This window comes from Microtus ochrogaster, unplaced genomic scaffold (genome assembly GCF_000317375.1).
Source record: "Microtus ochrogaster isolate Prairie Vole_2 unplaced genomic scaffold, MicOch1.0 UNK65, whole genome shotgun sequence".
In the NCBI taxonomy this organism is placed as follows: Eukaryota; Metazoa; Chordata; class Mammalia; order Rodentia; family Cricetidae; genus Microtus; species Microtus ochrogaster.
In genome coordinates this window covers 54,785-67,444 of record NW_004949163.1, presented here as the reverse complement: position 1 = coordinate 67,444, position 12,660 = coordinate 54,785, and positions in this window count along the sequence as shown.

Here is a 12,660-nt window from a genome sequence, read left to right as displayed (position 1 = left end):
TATATATCTCAGATAGTTAGTGGTACCAGAATCTGGATTTAAAAACTCATTTTTCTGTAAGAAAATCCTAATAAAGCTGACTTTTCTATAAAGAATTAAAAAAAAGAGTAAGCAATAATTGGATATTACAAGAAGTAGTATGTATGCTTTTATTCTTATCATTCATAGATTTTTAAATCTAAATTTCAGTTAGAAAGTTAATATTACATGTTTATTCCATTTTGACAAAACACAACTATATTTAGTATATAATTAAGCATGGTGTATGTATGTAATGTTTAACATAAAAAGATTTCTATCATTCATCCTTTCAATAGTATAATAAAAATATATAATAACAAAAAATGAACATCTTAATTCTAAAATGATAAAATAGATGGCATTCTACAACTTTATCTTCTTTTAGATTGGTTAGAAAATTTCAATGGCAATATTTTGAGTACCTCTATTGCCAAATCATGTTTCAGCTATCATGGCCTCTTCACCATACACAATAGTCATTGATGCATTTAGTTCTAAACAGATTAGTGTACATAAAATTCATAAAAGTCCAGGATAGTTTCCAAAATTCATCCTTAAGATGGTACTTTTTAAAAAGTACTCACATGACTCATATTAGAATCAGTCAACATCCAATTTGTGGAACAGAATTAGTAGTGGGTATAAATTAAGAGATAGATTGCAAGGAATTGCTTATATAATCATAGGTGCTGACTAGGCAAGGCAGAAATTCTTAAGTCAGATTGTTCTCTGAGAGGAAGGATGAAATGCGTAGGCTCAAGCTGCTATCTGCAGGTTTCTTTGTGGAAGTCTCTACTCCTACAGTTTCTAACTAGTCGAGTTGTGTCTACTCAGATTATCTAAATGTTTACCCTTATAGTCAAGTGAGTATGAAATTTAGTCAGATCATGGAAATGTCTTCAAATATTAAAGCCCCGTGACATGCCTAATATCTAGAATCACTCTCGTGTACTGAGATTTTAGGATAAAAACCAGAGCTCTGGCAGCCCCAACAAGCTTGCTTGGTTGGTTACACAGTTTGATTAAAAAGATAAGTGATGGCAAAAAGCGAAAAAGAGAAGTTATTATCCAACATGGACACAGTCTGAAGAGGAATAAGTAAAGAAGGCCAAGGGCTCCAAGTCCAGATTTGCAGAACTATTGTGAGCTTTAGGCTTAAACAGAACAATAATCAGGGGCATGAAGTATAATTACGCAGCCCTTATAGATATAAAACCAATGACCTAGTCCCTTGCCATCACCCAATGCAAATCAGAAAGACAGATATAAATTATGACACAGGTTTGAGGTTCATCTTGTTTTTAGTAACCCATGGGTGCAAGGAAAGTCATTGATTTTTTAGAATAAGCAGTTTTCAAGTAGTTGTTATACACATAGTTTTGTCTAAGATAGGGCTCCATTCTTGTGAGGAGCAAAGATGAGGAGAAATCATGAGGACAAGAAGAGGGTATTGGTGTTAATGGCCCCCATGAAGGTAGAGCCACTGCCCATTTCCCTTCTGCCTACTTCCCCCAAACAATACCATCTACTCACCACCTAGTGGTGGAAGCAATGAATACATGAAAAATGTTCAAGATTTTTTTAGCCAGCAAAGAAACATAAATAAAAACTACATTGACATTCTGTTTTTAAAACACTTAGAATAACTACCAGCAAGTAAAAATACTATTGTTATAAATATAGTGGTTTGAAGGAGATTTTTGCCCCTGTAGGCTCAGATATTTGTAGACTTGGTCACCATTTGGTGACACTGTTTGTGAAAGTTATGGAAATCTTTAGGATGTATGACCTTGCTGGAGGAAATATGTTATTGAAGATGAGATTTGATGTTTATAGCCTTACTGAACTTCCTGTGAACTCTCTGGTTCAGAGTTCATTTTGGAGGTTTAAGATACGATCTTTGAGCTTCCTGTTCCAACTGCCTACTGTCATGCCTCTCCTTGCTATCCTTACTCTCACTCCAGAACTGTAAGCTAAAGCAATTTTTTTTCTTCCATGAGTTGTTCTTGATCATGGCACTTTATCTCAGAAACAGGAAAGTAACAAATACAGCATGAGAGAAAGGAACACTTATGTACTGGTGATTACAGTGTCAATTAGTAAATTAGTCTAGCTGTTATGAAAAATCAGTATAAAGGGTCTTCAAAAACCTAAAAATGAAACTTCTATGTGATATTGAAATACCACTTAGGTATGTTGTAGTAGGATGCTGCTTGTTTGTTCCAGGCTGCTCAGCCCTGAAATAATCAACAGGAACTATCTTATTTGCAATGGTATTTGGTCAGTAGCTTAAGCGTATTTCTGGATAATTCTTTTTTTTATTGATTTTATTGAGCTATACATTTTTCTCTGCTCTCTTCCCTTCCTTTCCCCTCCTGTTTACCTCTCTATCATGGTCCCCATGTCCCAGTTTACTCAGGAGATCTTGTCTTTTTCTACTTCCCATGTAAATTCCCATGTAAGTTTCTCTTAGGGTTCTCAATGTTGTCTAGGATCTCTGGGATTGTTATTTGTAGGTTGTTTTTCTTTTCTTTATATTTAAAATCCACTCATGAGTGAGTACATATGATAATTGTCTTTCTGGGTCTGTGTTACCTCACTCAATATTATGATTTGCAGGCAAACGGATGGAGTTGGCTAACTTTTATATCCTAAACTAACCCATCTCTATTAATCTGTATATCGCCACATGGCTGTGGCTTACTGGATACAGTTCTACTCCTTGCATCTATCTTTGGCAGGGCTACTGACTTTGCCTTCTTTCTCCTGGGATTCAGTTTAGTTTTCCCCACCTACCTCTGTTCTGTTCTGCCATAGGCCCAAAACAGTTTCTTAATCAATCATAGTATAAAGAGGGGAATCCCACATCAGTATGTTTACAAGGAATTTAAAGATACCAAAATATCCATATTTATTTAGTCACTATTCACAGTAAGCTATACATGGAATCAGCAAGGTATCCATCAACAGATGAATAGCAAACAAAGTGTGATATGTATATATCATAGGGATATTTGTCATTCATGAGGAAGAAAATGATTTCCTTTGAAGGAAAGTGAAAAAAGGAGGATATTCTTTTAGACAAAATAAGCCAGACTAAGAAACAAGACTATCACATTTCTTCTGATGAATAAAACATTTAGCATTATACACACACACACACACACACACACACACACACACACACACACATATATATCCGAAGGAAAAAAATAGATTATTTGGGGGTTGTGCTGACCAGTGGTAAAGAGGAATGAGGAGAGAAGGAAGAGAGAATGGGGATAATAAACAAATAAACTATGTACGTTCATGAAAATATCAATAACAAAAGCTACTCTTTTATAATGTCTATGTTCTAGAAGAGATAATTGCAGCTTCTTATTTTATAGTACTATGTACAATTGAAAAGATATAGGATCATCTTAAAAGCTTATATAGTATGAGTGTGTGTGTTTGTGTGTGAGAGAGAGAGAGAGAGACAGAGACAGAGACAAAGATAGAGATAGATTTAATAACTAGGACCATTGCTGTAGGAGCACAGTCTGCTCCTTCAACCACTAGCCTTTAAGATAGCAGCCCACTTGGGTGAGGTCTCATATACTGTAAAAGCCGCTGTAAATGTGCAGCCACTCTGTCTTGCTTCTGCCTCCAAGTTCCAGCTGCTAGACTTTGTTCTTGTTTGTATAGAAGACTATTATCTAGGAAAGTGATCTGTAAGTTTCCCCTTAAATAAATACCCTTTTATTATTCATAATTTTGAGCTGGTGTGGGATTTTTTTTGTAACTTCCATTCATCATCTTGAATCCAAACAGGGACTTGAACCCTGGACCCTATTCCCAAATATTGTTTGTTTACATTTAAAGGGAGATAAGATATAGAGATGAATCATTTGCATTGGTATGGATCTTGGTTTATTGATACAAATTTAAGGTCAATTTTGTTATACATATATGTATTTCTAATCTTGATTAAGGTATTGTGTAGCTCATTTAAAAATTTAGTGTATAATTAAGAAATATAAGTTAATATAATAAAAGAAATATAAGTTAATAAATACTCATTTATAATAGTCAAGCTTGTAGTCATGTTAGTTATATTTTCTAGATGTATATTGCAGTTTGGTAGGTATTCTTCAAATCTTTCAGAGACCTTCAGAATATGGCATTTAAATGTTTTAAAAATTTTGGTCTTTTCATGGCAATAAGACACTTCTGCTCCTGGCAGCACCAATTACTTCAAGAGGAAGATGGACACCAAAGAAGCTCCTAATGGAGTTTGTTAGCCATTTGGGCAAGAAACTGCTATTTCCTGGACTGCTTAACTGGACTTGCAGGACCTGCAGAGAAATGACTTCTGAACTTGCTTAAAGGTGAGACGATCCTTCGGGGTTCCTGCTTCATGAAAGAGTCTGTGAGACAGGATACAGAAGAATGTGACTGGCAAACTGCCAATATGGACATAACTGTCATTGAAATTTCTTGCTTCATGGAAAAGTCTGCTGGATACTATGGGCCTATAGGCTGAAGATGGATGCCCCAATAGTACAAACGAACTTTGGGTGACTTTCCAGGCAGTGAGATGTCTCTGTCAATTCTAGAGTTTTGGAAGTTGCTTATAATTCACTTACTGTTTTCTTAAGGAATATTACATCCTTCTGGAGTCTTTGATGAAGTTGAAGTATTTATAGTTATAGCTTTCCTTGGTTATGATAAAATATAAAATAGATATAAATATTATAACTGTAATTCTTGTTTGATACCTGTTTTGTTATATGTAATTTTACTATATTGAAGTTAAAGCTTTTCTTTTTATTTAAACAGAAAATGGGGGTGATGTAGGAGTCCCCTCTGTGTGCTGTGATTATCATTAATGAATAAAGAAACTGCGTTGGCTTGTTAATAGGGCAAAACTTAGGTAGGTGGAGAGGACTAGACTGAATGCTGGGAGAAAGAAGGGAGGAATCAGGGGATGCCATGGAGCCTCTGGCAGAGTCAGATATGCCAAAATTTGCCAGGAAACCAATGCCACTTGGCTATACACAGATTACTAGAAATGGGTTAAATTAATATGTAAGTTAGCCAGTAAGAAGCTAGAGCTAATGGGCCAAGCAGTGATTTAAATAAAACAATTTCTGTGTGATTATTTCGAGTGTATGCTAGCTGTTGCCAGGAATAACAAGCGGCCTCATCCAACAGATCATAGCTTCACTGAGTTGATATACAAAAAGATCAAGATAATCATGGCTTTCAAGTTCATGTTTTTCTGTCCAGCCATCCAGTTGCTCCAAGATTGCTGACAATACTATTCCTTCTTCCTAACATTTTGTTGGCACTCTTCTAGAAAATCTCTTGACCACATACTTAAAAGCTTTATTTCTAAACTTTAAAATATATTCTATTAATCCATATGTATATCTTCATACTACAGGCACTTTGTTTTGATTTTTGTCATTTTAAAATGAGTTTTGAAATATGGAAGTATGCATTTTCTAGTTTTTTCCTCTTGTCAGGCAAAAGCTCTTTGCATTTTTTGGATTTTTTAATATAATTTTGCCAATATCTGTAATTAAGGCAGCTATGATTTTGATAAGTATTGCAATTAATGTATACAACAATTTGGCCCAATTGTTGTTTAAACAATGCTAAATCTTCAGTGTTATTTCTTCTAAAAAGCTTTAACAGTCATATAGAAGCCATTGGCACTCACACTTTTCATTGTGATATGGTTATTGAATTTTAATTTTGTTTCCTTTCATCCTAAGTCCATTCATTTCATAAAACGTAATAATAAATATATATTTTGATTGGTTTATGTAAATATGTAAACCATATAAACTTTGGCATACTGTTGTAAATATTGTTTTATTTATATACCTTAATTCTATTCTGTCAGTAATAATGTATTCTCTTTCAACTTGTTATTATTAAGTTTTTTTTATATAAATTTTTTCCTGGACAAGTTAAAGGCTTGCAAATTTTGTTTATGTCTTCAAAGGATCAATTTTGGTTATGTTTTTTTCTATTATTTTTAATCTTTTTTGCTTTTTCATGCTTTGTTTTATTCATTTTATATTGTTCGATTTTGCTTAAGTGATTTTTTTTCCATTGATGCTTCCATAACGTAGAAGCTTAGGTCAGAGATTTCAAAATAATATCAATTTTAATATATCCTTTAATATAGAACTTTCACTCTAAGGCCAAATTAAAACATTTTTGTTTTTTTATGATATTTTGATGCTTTTGTTACTTTAGAATTTGTAAATTTGTTTCTATTTGTTAAATTCCAAAATTTCCTTCTATTAATTCATCTCTCCTCTTACTATTTTTTCCCAGCCTGTCCTTGAATTATTGAGCTCAAGAAACCATTTTGTCTTAGTTTACCCATCAATTAAGGCATATGTCACACCCACCAAATTAGTGAATTTGTTTCTACATTTTGGTCCTGAGATTGTATCAACATACTGAAGATACTTTTTAGTTGTTCTTCATAGGTAACATAGAGATGAATATGGTTATTTATTTTATTCCATTTAGCAATGGATACCTATCCACCTATATGTCTGATTTGCCTATATTTAATTTAAAATAAGGTTAGGTGTTAAGAGGCTTTTTGAATATTCATTTTCTCAATGTTTTATGGTGTAAAATTTTAATTTAATATCCATTTTCTTTTTACTTGTGCTAATAAACATTTCTTTATGAACATTTAAATTCATTTATTTTTTCTTTTGCTTTCACCTTTGAGTGGTTTGCTTAGTTGTTTACGCTTGGATTGCAAGTTTTGTTTTACCTTTAACAACTCCACTACAGATCAATGTCAGCTTATTTTCCAAGAGTTTCATTGAAAGTAAAGAGACTACTTAGAAGTTAAGTGAGAGATGCAGATTATGACCACCTATATATTTTAAAGTCAAGAAAAACAAAAACATTGTAATTTGGTGGTTATGCATGAGGCTAGTTGGTAAACATGTTCAAGATATCATGTGTTGTGTCGATTGAGTATATGTCAGAACGATCATATAACGTGTAAATGCACACTTTTAAGGGACTAGGAGCTATGTTTCAAAAATAGTAAGATTATATGCTTGGTAAGGAGGTTAGAATTCAAAATCAATTACCCAAAAAATATAAAATTACGTACCTTCTTCCAGTGATCAAATATTGAGTTGTCATGAGAATTAAAGGGTATCAGGTGCATAAGGTACATTAGAAACTCTTTTTCTAATTTGTTGTGGAATATGGTATCCATGAAGTTGTAAGTTGGCAGATACATCAAAAATCCAAAGAAAATTGAGGTCAACAAGGGCTTAAGAAATCAGGAGTAGTTTCCTGAGCTACAAGAAACTTAAGCTGGCCTTTGAAATGTATTTATGTTTTGTCTTCTTTCATGACTCAGAAAAATTTCACAAAACAAATGGGAATAAAAGCAGCATGCATCGTGACATTACTATATACCAGATGCAAACATTGTGAAAATTAGCCTCCTTCTTTGAACCTATAAACAATGGTGCACATTGTATAATCTACTAGACTGTAGATAAGATAAATCAAGAAAAACAACTTATAAGCACAGATACTTGCTTTCAAACTCAGGTCTGTCTGAAAATAGTCTGCAGTTGTACTACTATAGTATATTGACTGTCAGGAAGAAAAATAAACAAAACCAGAAAACTGAATTTAAGTTACACTGGCACCAGATAAAAAAGAATTTGAAATGGGTGGTTTGGGGACAAAATTTATGAGTTTTTCCTAATTCTGGGGGAGGGGGTGGTGGTAAAATCAGAAATAGATTTTACTGTTAAAACAAAAATCAGCCACAAATGAGCAAAGTGTTTTTACCAGTTACATTCTGAAGCCAAAGAAAGTCTTTTTAAGATCACTGTATCCTTTGACTTTTATTGAACCTCCTGTTTTGAAGTTCCTGACACTGGAGGAGGACTAGGAAGTTTAAGAAAACGTAATTTGTTTTCCTATAATGCATGTTTTGTCTTGGCGTGGTAAGAATTTTGGGAAACATTGTTTATACAAGTGCTAAAACCTCAGCATGGTGGCGTCTCTGAACATTAAAAATAACTTTTGTATGGAACTGATTGTACAAGATATTTTAGAAATAAGTTCATTAAGCTTTTCTCAAAGATGCATCAGGTAATAAATAACTAATTCAGATAACTGACATTGTTTTCCAATTATGGAAGATTTGTTTTTTAAACAGAGAGCCTGACTGTATTTTTGAAAACCAGAAACATGATGTAGTATTTTGGTGTCAATATTTTTTTTTAGATTTTTTTTTTATCATTTTATGTGTATGAGTATTTTGCCTGAATGTATGTCTGTGCACCACATGTGTGCCTGGTGCCCAAGGATTCAATGAGCCCTCCATATGTGTGCTGGGAATGGAACTAAGGTCCTATGAACAACAAGTGTTCTTAAGCACTGAGAAAAACCTCCCTTAAATATTTTTATTAGTATTTTTTCCAGAGTGTTGAGAAGAGAAAGATAATTGAGTATAGAGAAACATGCCAAATTATACTACAAATTGTTGGAAATTAGACCATGAACTTGTCAAAAAATTTCCTTATATCCAATGTGGAAAAGAAAAAAATGGTGAGTTAAATTATTCCCAATATTTGTGAGGAAAAGGTACTTTTTTCTCAGATAAAACAACTCTTGCTTGTTTTAGAAGTGTGTGCGGGCAGTGATTTCAAACAGTGATCATGTGGGATAATTATTAGAAGTGTTTATTATTGGTCCCCATTCAAGATCTACTGAATAAAAAATTCTGGGTAGGACTTTACTCTAGCTCACGTGCTACAGTATTTGGATTTGTGGTTATAAGCCTATTAAAAGTGGAACTTTCAAGATTCTTTTCCATTGTGTTGTTAAGATAACTGTTGTAGTTGTCTAACTACAGCCGATCCTTTAGCTGGGTGCTAAGAAATGAGTCAGGATCCATCCTGGAGATTGGCCATGGACCATCACAAAATAACAAATGTTACTTAGAATACTGGAGAACTACCAGCAGGAAAATTTAAATGTTCTGTTGAAAATCATAGCTATATGGGGTGAAGGATATATTATTCAGCTTGATTTACTATCTGACAATGTATACAGCTATGTTCAACTTATGTTTGCACAATTTGTCACATGTTATTCAGTTGAGTCATTGTTAGCTACATCTTCCACCAGACAGACAGGATTTCATTTATTTGGAACACTAACATATTTGGCACTGTGAGGTTACAGAATGGAACATGAACTTTGGAATTTCATATGGGAAGCCTTCTTGGATAATTTGAATTTCCTACTTAATTCCTAGCAATTCAACTTAAAATTTAAGAAACAAGTTGTTCAACTATATAAAGATGAGTATGGAATAATGTTTACTATAACTTGTATTTTTTTTTTTTCAGAAAAGATCTCACATGGCCCAGGCTGACCTTGTCATAGCTATGTAAAGGATGGTGAACTTTAACTTCTGATTCTCCTGCCTGAACCTCCCAACTTTGGGACTGTAAACAGGTATCACCATTCTGGACTTTCCCATTGTTTCTAATAGTATGAAAAATGGTAATCAACTACAATGTCCATTAAGTAAATAAACTATACTAGATAACGTAATTAAAATGCAAATATCCATTAAATTATCATTTAGATATTATTGACATGGATTTTTATTCTAACTGTGATTAAGTGATTAAAACTATGTTTATGGATATATATATATATATATATGTGTGTGTGTGTGTGTGTGTGTGTGTGTGTGTGTGTGTATACAAGTCAAATTTAATTAAAACGGCTATTTATGAATCCATTTATAAGTCAGTATACATAAAAAATTGCCTGCAAAGTTTATGAATGAAAATGTTATGTCTGGAAACTTTTGTTTATATAAATGTCTCTGTATATGTATAAAACCAGAGAGGATCAAGACTCTAAGACTGAGCATTTGATATTAATAAAATTTGTTCTGTCTTTGCTTATCTCTATTTTCTAATGGAACTCTTTTCCTTATGTGTAGAAATAATGAAAGATTAGCAACAACATAATTAAGTATTTTTAAGTAGGCTTCTTAGGCAATCTTATCCTTCAGGGACTAGTTATTCCTTTAAAGATAGTGTATTTGCTCTGGAAAATTTGGAAGGACGCAATACCTCTTTTTCTAACAGTTAACTGTCAAGGTTAGTGATCTAAAATCTGGCATTGGTTAATTTCTGAACATTTGTGTTATCGTGTAATTACAAAAATGTGCTTTCCGTCTTCCAAGTTCCTGGAAAATTTGCTATTATTCTGTGGTGAGAGGCCAGAGACCCCAGTTTAGCCATTACCACTAACTTTCTGTGTGAATTTGTAACTTTTAGGTTTCTCTTTCTAGAATTGTTTTCCGCTTCTGAAAGTAACTTATTCTTATCTAGATGACCCCTAATTGCTCTATAATTTAGGAATCTATAATGCATCTAGAAGCCAAGCACTCTTTAGAAAATGATTATGAAATGTGGAAGCTGATGGCAATAGTAAACCAAGCATTCTAAAATACTGTTGAAAGGATTCTGTTTTTGAAGTTCACAGGATGCCAATTGATCACCTTTAATTTTTCTATTAATGGAGTTTCAAATTCCTTTCATGTGTTAACGTATTTGAACATTGGTGTATTTCTGACACCTGGTGGTCAAGTCAAACATCACAGCTAAATCTTAATCCCCAGATACTCCTTCATTCCCACTCATTCACCTCCTCTCACAAAGACTTTCTGTCTCTCAGATTAATTTGTCCTTCAAAAAAATCATTCACTCAACAAAACGTCAGCAGACCTTTCCAATATTCAAAACCATTTACTAGACTTTCATTTGAAAGGAAAATATGCAACAAGAGGATGAGTATTAGGCATGTAGGAGATTTCTATTTCCCGCAAGAAAACCACCTGGAAAGGAAAGTGACCTCAACATGCCAAAAATATTATATGATGCTCACTAAAGAGAATTATTAGAATTATGGATACTGGGATGCCAGAAAAATTGCTTTTGTGATTTGTGGAAGTGAGCCTTGCCTTTTAGAAGTCTCAGGTTGTTCATCTGACAAATCAGCCATTGTATCTTATTGTTTCATAACACTGGTGTCAGAGATTGATAGAGTATACACAGAATACTTATTATAGAATCTGTACAAAATAGGCATTTAGTAATTGTTACTCATTTTTATAATTAAACCAAGATTATCAGCATTAAGTGTCTGATTATATTTGAACACTCCACCTGGTTTGTGTTTGCAAGTATTTTATAACTTTAGCTTGAATATAAAAAATACACAATATCAATTATTTCAGTTAGTGCAAGAAAATTATAAAAAGGTGATAGTGTTTCTCCACTTACACTTTACTGGGCCAATTGCCTGATTCAACAGCATAGTTAACTCAAAAAAAAAAAATCAGAGTAGCTGTTTGCCTGAATGACCTGGTTGTTTGACTGCACTGAACTTTCAGCTAAGTAAACACAGTTTATCCAAGAGTTACATGTACTCACTGTAGAGACATCACGTAGGTTCTGAAACAGTATGGGCTTTGTCTGAATTGATTACATCTTTACAGCCTTTGATTGACTGTGGCTAGATTTGTACCCATGGTTCTAGGACCCCATATTACTTTGCAGACTAATTCAAGAGGCATTGCAGCATATGCATTTCACTTTTCCACTTGAATACTTGTTGCCATTAATGTTGTCTCATGTTTCCTTTAACTTTATAAATGTGTAGGAAACTAACTGCCTTTTCAAGTACTAAAAAGTACAATGAAGCAATAAAATGTGGTTTATTCTTTTGTGTTTGAAATCAGATATATAAAACATATTTCCTAAAAACTATCAAATGATAATTAGTTAAATGTTCACCCTAAGGGTGAAATAAGTTGTTCCATGGTGGCTTTTGGCCAAAAGCAGTAAAGTTGTAACATAAAACAAAACCAAGAACAAGGACAATGTCATATTAGGAAATGAATGTTTAATCTGGCTAAGGAAGATTTTAGGGAAGGCATGATTGTTATTTTCAGATATTTGAAGAGCTTTTTTTGTCTAGCAAGGAGTAGACTCTTTTGTCTTTGACAGGAATAGCTAAGCTGAAACAACACGGAAGCAGATTTGAAGTCACTAAATCAATGAAAGACGTTTTCAAAATTTAAGACGACTGGAAATACAACAATTTACATGAATAATTTTCACGGGATTTCAGAGCTAAAGGGGAACAGCCTCCTTTCGCTTCATTTCTGGCAGGATACCCTCTAGGGCTTCATGCGTTCTAGAAGCCAACTAAAATAGTAAAAGGATTGTTTCAATATATATGAGTGTCTGAAGCCGTGGTATTGTTAATGAACACAGAACTTTCGTGGCAATAGCTTATAAAAGGCGTCAACAAGATGTTAGTAAAACAAACCTTGCTTTCAGTCAAATTTTGAAGAAGGGAGCCCTGTTTTTCTTGAGACCTTATCCTTCCTAAAGCCTAGTGCCCTGCCAGCCCCTGCTTAGACCCCTGATGCAGTTAAGATTTCATAGCTCACCTTAGTAACCATATAATGATTTATAAGGTAGCTACTGAAAATGGATTAAAAATTCACTGTCCTGGGGTTGATGACAATAACTTTGCTAAATCTCAAAC